This window comes from Oryzias latipes, chromosome 1 (genome assembly GCF_053564925.1).
Source record: "Oryzias latipes strain Hd-rR chromosome 1, Olatipes_Hd-rR_3.1".
Taxonomy (NCBI): domain Eukaryota; kingdom Metazoa; phylum Chordata; class Actinopteri; order Beloniformes; family Adrianichthyidae; genus Oryzias; species Oryzias latipes.
The window spans coordinates 23780051-23786364 of NC_136237.1; the positions used below are offsets into that span (position 1 = coordinate 23780051).

A 6314-nucleotide genomic window follows, 5' to 3' on the forward strand; every position below is an offset into this window, starting at 1 on the left:
TTGGAGAAATTTGGATTCAATGAAAAGTCAATTAAGTGTATCAGTGCTCTCTACTGCAAACCAACAGGTAGAATCAAAATTAACGGATCCCTCACAAATAGATTCAGTCTCGGACGGGGGACTAGACAGGGCTGTTGCCTTAGCCCTGTACTCTTTGCCCTTTATAATGAACCATTAGCCCAAATGGTGAGGCAAGACACAAGGATAACAGGATTAGACATCGGTGGACAGGAACATATTATAGGCCTGTTCGCGGATGACGTTATGATCTATTTATCAGATCCAGTCAAATCATTTGGTAATTTGATGAAGATTTTTGATAGATTTGGTCAAAGCTCAGGATACAAAATAAATATAAATAAAACTCAGACACTCATGTTTAATTGCGTTGCAAATCAAGGTTTAAAGGAATGGAAGATAAAATGGGATGCCAAATCACTTGAGTACCTGGGGGTGAATATACCTAAAGACCCAGGAAAACTTTATCAGAATAACTATGAACGTATAAATATCAATATCAGAAAAGACATAGAAAGATGGTCCACATACACTCTAGGATTAAGTGAAAGAATACATGTTATAAAAATGAATATACTACCACGCCTCCTTTACCTCTTTCTAGCTTTACCAGTAGAGATCCCACAATCCCAATTCCAAAAATGGGATAAACTTATATCAAGATTTATATGGGAAGGAAAACGACCAAGAATACGATACCACACTTTACAACTACCCAATATTAAGGGGGGAAGAGCCTTACCTAATCTAAAAGAATACTTTAGAGCTGCCCAAATACATCGTTTAGTATACTGGTGTAATACAGAGTATGTTGCCCGATGGAAAGATATAGAACTTTTTACACCCAAATTCCCAATTCAAACATGTATGGGGGAAAACGGGGTCCCAGCCACTGCTAAAGAGCATTTAGATCTAAATTCAATAACATTATTTACTCTTGAGAACTGGTATTATGTTATAAAACAATTAAAATTAGGTAAAGAAATCAGATTGTTGAAATGGACAGCATATGAAGACAAATTTAGACCTGCACAATTTGATCACAGATTTAAACAATGGGCTGACAAGGGTATTACGGCCATGTGCACAATGATAAAGAAAGGTGAAATGAAAGAATTTCAGGAACTTAAGGACACATATGGTCTAATAAATCAGGACCTATTCAGATATATGCAAATGCAAGACTACTATGAAAAGGAAATCAAAACAGAGGAACACAAAGTACACCCAATAATTAAGACATTTATACAGGCCTACAGTGAAAATATTCCCAAGATTATATCAGTTCTATATAAGCACCTTATGGAATCAAAAATGGGTTCAACTCTATATGTCAAAGCAAAATGGGAAAAGGATTTGAGAGAGAAAATCTCAGAGGAGAAGTGGGATGATATGTGGAAAGTTCACCAAACCACTACGCAGTCACTAAAATGGCGAGAATTTGCCTGGAAAAATCAAATAAGATATTTTACAACACCACAAATCAAGGGCAAACTAATTAAAACTCAGCAACTCTGCTGGAGAACTTGCAGGGATGAGGACTCAAATCAGACACATATTTTTTGGGAATGTGAGAAAATAAAGCCCTTCTGGGACACCATCCACTCTGCTATATGTGAAACACTCAGGTATAAGATACCCCAAACCTGTCTTGTGACGTATCTGGGTTACTTAGAGGGAACAGTACATAAAACGGACCAAAACCTAGTAAAAGTTCTTCTTGTGGCAGCAAAGAAAGCCATAACTAAGAATTGGCAGAAGGCTGAAGCCCCAACACACAAACAATGGATGTATATTGTGGAAGAAATCCAAACAATGGAGAGACTTACATACAAACTAAGAATGAAGGAAGAAAGATTTCTGAAGGACTGGGAAAAATGGTTTTTGTACAAAACAAGAAAAGGTTATGACATATTGTTAACTCTGTGATCAATATCCTGGTTAGGAGGAAAATTTCAACCTGACAACTTTACGTACCTTCTTGTACTAATTTTTCATTTTCTTTGGATTTTTGTTCAATATATGCTGTTTCACTGCTTCTAACTTTGTTCCTGTGTTTAAAAACAATAAAAAGATATTTGCAAAAAAAAAATTGTAGGTCAATCTTTTCTTTGAATTATTATTTAATTATTTTCTATTTTGTTTATGTTTTGTTTTTAGATTTCCTCTTTTTTAATGCACATTTGATTGAAAAATAACATCACCGACTCATCTGTTCACACACAACAAGCAGGAGTAGTCAAACTTACCATTTTAGTTAGGACCGTAAACTTGGCGGAGGCGGCGCCTCTCCTCCTCGTTCCGCGCCAATGGTAGCAGCCTCCCCAGAATAAACTGACGACAGAATAAAAAACAATATTTGACTTCACAAGGAAAAACTTCAGACAATCTGCGTGTATAAAATTGTTTAAATAAGAAAATGACGTGAAATTTTAAACGTTGGGCCTACACAAAGCATTTCTACATAGGTCAGTGTAATAGACGGGAAAAGTTTAATGAGGAAAACTCTAAAAAGGCTAAAATGTGTCTGTTTTCATTTGAAATCAATTTTAAAAGAGTATTTGTAACTATAAATTGTGCTTCTTTGAAAAAAAATCGTGGAGAAATGAGGTGTGTCGTATGTGAAAAAGATGTGTTTTAGAGCAAACACTTTCAACTCACCTGATTGTCGCTGGCGATTCTGCGGTCCCGCCTCGCGCGATTCACATCGGCGTGCCAGACCAGGGGCCTGGGCCCACGGCTGGGGGTTCCTTGGGTGGGGGGTTATCTTCCTGGGGGTGGGGTGGGGTGGGGGTGGGGGTGGGGGGGTTTATCTTCCTGGGGGGGTGGGGGGGGTGGTGGGGGATTTTGATTTTCCATTTCTTTCTGTTATTCTGCAAAAATACATGAAACGGTTAACGTTGAAGTACTTACAAGCTGAGTGGTTAGCTTACATTTTATTGTACAATGGGCAAAGAAAAAAAACACTGAAAGCATATTTATCTAACAAACAATGTATCTAACTATAGTTTGTTTCCACACACAACAAATTGTAATATCAAGACAAATGTCTCACCTTGACGGGGTTCTCTTCTGTGATTTGCGTCCGTTAGTTTGAAAAGAAAACAAATATATTGTTAGCATTGTCGTTATTAATTGTAACTATGGATGTCACATCCAGCAAAATTATATCTATTGTAACGATCCGGCCGGACCGTCACTTTAGTGGGGTAGCGAAAGCCAACTGATCATTTGGATGGCTTCGTTGGAGAGCTGTCCGTGCCCCATACACCGCACGACCCCGGACAGTCTCAAGCAGAATAAACAGGAGGAGAGACAATGTTAGCTTTTAAGCAACAAGCCGTAAGCAGTAATACCCCCCAACACAAAATCCTCCGGTGGGCGGCCGTGTCGCGCACTCAAGAATGCACGCAGCTTGTAATGGAAATGAATACAATGGAAATGAATAATTAGAACGCAGCAAATTTGTCGTATTTTCTCGCAAGACACAAACTTATGTAGAATGAGGACATGTGTGTTTCTGAAACAGCGCACGTGTGCGTGTTTAAGTAGAGTGCGCACGTGCCGCGTGCTTCTCTGAGACAGTGACAGCCGCGGGCGCGCGCAGGCGGGTGCGACGAGGAGAGAAGAAGAGTGATAAAAGGTTTCCCATATAGAAACTATGGAAGCGATTATGTAGCATATATAAAACGCAAAGTCAAAACCAGAAATGCTTTTTAATTTTCAAAATGAAGCTGCATTTTTTGACTCAAAAATAAAATGAAAAAGCAATCCACCAAAATGCTTTTTCATTTCTTTCCTCAACACAGCTTATTCTGTCACTTAATTAAAATGAAAATGAAAATGGTATTTGACATTTCATTTTCAAGACGGTCTCTGGTAAATGTGTAGCATAATTCATTTAGAAATGTCTAATTTGACAATTAAAATGGATTAACAGAAATGCTTTTTCATTTTCAAAATGAAGCTGCATTTTTTGACTCAAAATTAAAAAGAAAAAGCAATATTTCAAAATGCTTTATCATTTCCTTCCTCAATACAGCTTATTCTGTCACTTAATTAAAATGATAATGAAAATGGTATTTGACATTTCATTTTAAAAAAGGTCCATGGTAAATGTGTACCAAAATTCATTTAGAAATGTCTAATTTGACAGTTAAAATGGACCTCATTTTGATGACCTCATCACCGCGGTGATGCGGTTATCGTCACAGCTCTAGATCTAACATAACTTTTTTAAGCAAAAAATGACAAATGTTTCTATTCAAAAAAATGAAAAATGTTTCTATTTGTACATAAACTCAATTAAAAAGGTGTTCAAATCAGAAATATACATTTCTAATTATTACTGAAATGTCCACATGCAAATTTGTTTTTTAAAAATGAGACAAAAATGTGTTTTTTTGAGTAAATAATAGGAATTCATTGATTTGAAAAGCCTAGTTTGTCTATTTTTTTCAAATGTGTAATAATTACTGGTGATGGTTTTCTCATGCGTTTTTTAATAAACTTACCATTTTAGTTAGGACCGTAAATTCGCAGGAGGCGACGCCTCTCCTCGTTCCGCGCCAATGGTAGCAGCCTCCTCAGAAGAAACTGACGACAGAATAAAAAACAATATTTGACTTCACAAGGAAAAACTTCAGACAATCTGCGTGTATAAAATAGTTTAAATAAGAAAATGACGTGAAATTTTAAACGTTGGGCCTACACAAAGCATTTCTACATAGGTCAGTGTAATAGACGGGAAAAGTTTAATGAGGAAAACTCTAAAAAGGCTAAAATGTGTCTGTTTTCATTTGAAATCAATTTTAAAAGAGTATTTGTAACTATAAATTGTGCTTCTTTGAAAAAAAATCGTGGAGAAATGAGGTGTGTCGTATGTGAGAAAGATGTGTTTTAGAGCAAACACTTTCAACTCACCTGATTGTCGCTGGCGATTCTGCGGTCCCGCCTCGCGCGATTCACATCGGCGTGCCAGACCAGGGGCCTTGGCCCACGGCTGTGGGCAGGTTGGGGGTTCCTTGGGTGGGGGGTTATCTTCCTGGGGTGGTGGGGGTGGTGGTGGGGGATTTTGATTTTCCATTTCTTTCTGTTATTCTGCAAAAATACATGAAACGGTTAACGTTGAAGTACCTACAAGCTGAGTGGTTAGCTTACGTTTTATTGTACAATGGGCAAAGAAAAAAAACACTGAAAGCATATTTATCTAACAAACAATGTATCTAACTATAGTTTGTTTCCACACACAACAAATTGTAATATCAAGACAAATGTCTCACCTTGACGGGGTTCTCTTCTGTGATTTGCGTCCGTTAGTTTGAAAAGAAAACAAATATATTGTTAGCATTGTCGTACAGCAGTTTTCAAACAGCTCCAAGTCATCCTGAGCTGAACCTGTCTGGTGTCAAACTTGTAATGCAGTCTGACGTCAAGGAACCACCAATATACAGAGGTGATGGGAGTGACAAATGCTCAGTTTATGAGTGGGTTCAGATGGTAGAGCTTTTTCTGTCTAAGAAAGAATTTCCAGTTCAACAACAGAAAACTGAAGTTTTAACTAAGTTGTTGGGAAAAGCTAGAGATATAGTGACAGTGACTTTACGTAATCTTCCATTGACTGACGACTCTCAAACACCTGCTGTTATATTCGACTTATTAAAGCAGCACTTTGGTGAGCTAGCCTACTCTGCTATGCCCATGGCTGACTTTTATGACACCAAGCCACTCCCCACCGAAAGTGTGATGGACTACTGGATCAGGCTGAACAAGAAAATCTATCATTTACTTAAATAAAATGTTGATTTCTTTAAATGAGCTAATATCACAAAGGAGAACAAAAATTGTAGGTCAATCTTTTCTTTGAATTATTATTTAATTATTATTATTATAATATTTGTAACTATAAATTGTGCTTCTTTGAAAACAAATCGTGGAGAAATGAGGTGTGAGAAAGGTATGTGAGAAAGATGTGTTTTAGAGCAAACACTTTCAACTCACCTGATTGTCGCTGGCGATTCTGCGGTCCCGCCTCGCGCGATTCACATCGGCGTGCCAGACCAGGGGCCTGGGCCCACGGCTGGGGGCAGGTTGGGGGTTCCTTGGGTGGGGTGGGGGTGGGGGGGTTATCTTCCTGTGGGGGTGGGGGGGGGGGTGGTGGGGGATTTTGATTTTCCATTTCTTTCTGTTATTCTGCAAAAATACATTAAACGGTTAACGTTGAGGTACCTACAAGCTGAGTGGTTAGCTTACATTTTATTGTACAATGGGCAAAGAAAAAAAACACTGAAAACTCA

At 38.0% G+C, this 6314-nt stretch overlaps 1 long non-coding RNA gene across 1 annotated transcript; it reads right to left on the reverse strand.

Annotated features, from left to right (window-relative positions):
- Nucleotides 1–2269: 2269 nt before the first annotated feature.
- On the reverse strand, nucleotides 2270–2891 carry LOC144994355 (uncharacterized). The gene is made up of 2 exons (XR_013657877.1): nucleotides 2680–2891; nucleotides 2270–2352 (listed from the first exon to the last, which is right to left on the reverse strand). It is a non-coding gene; the product is annotated as an uncharacterized LOC144994355 (long non-coding RNA).
- Nucleotides 2892–6314: the final 3423 nt, after the last annotated feature.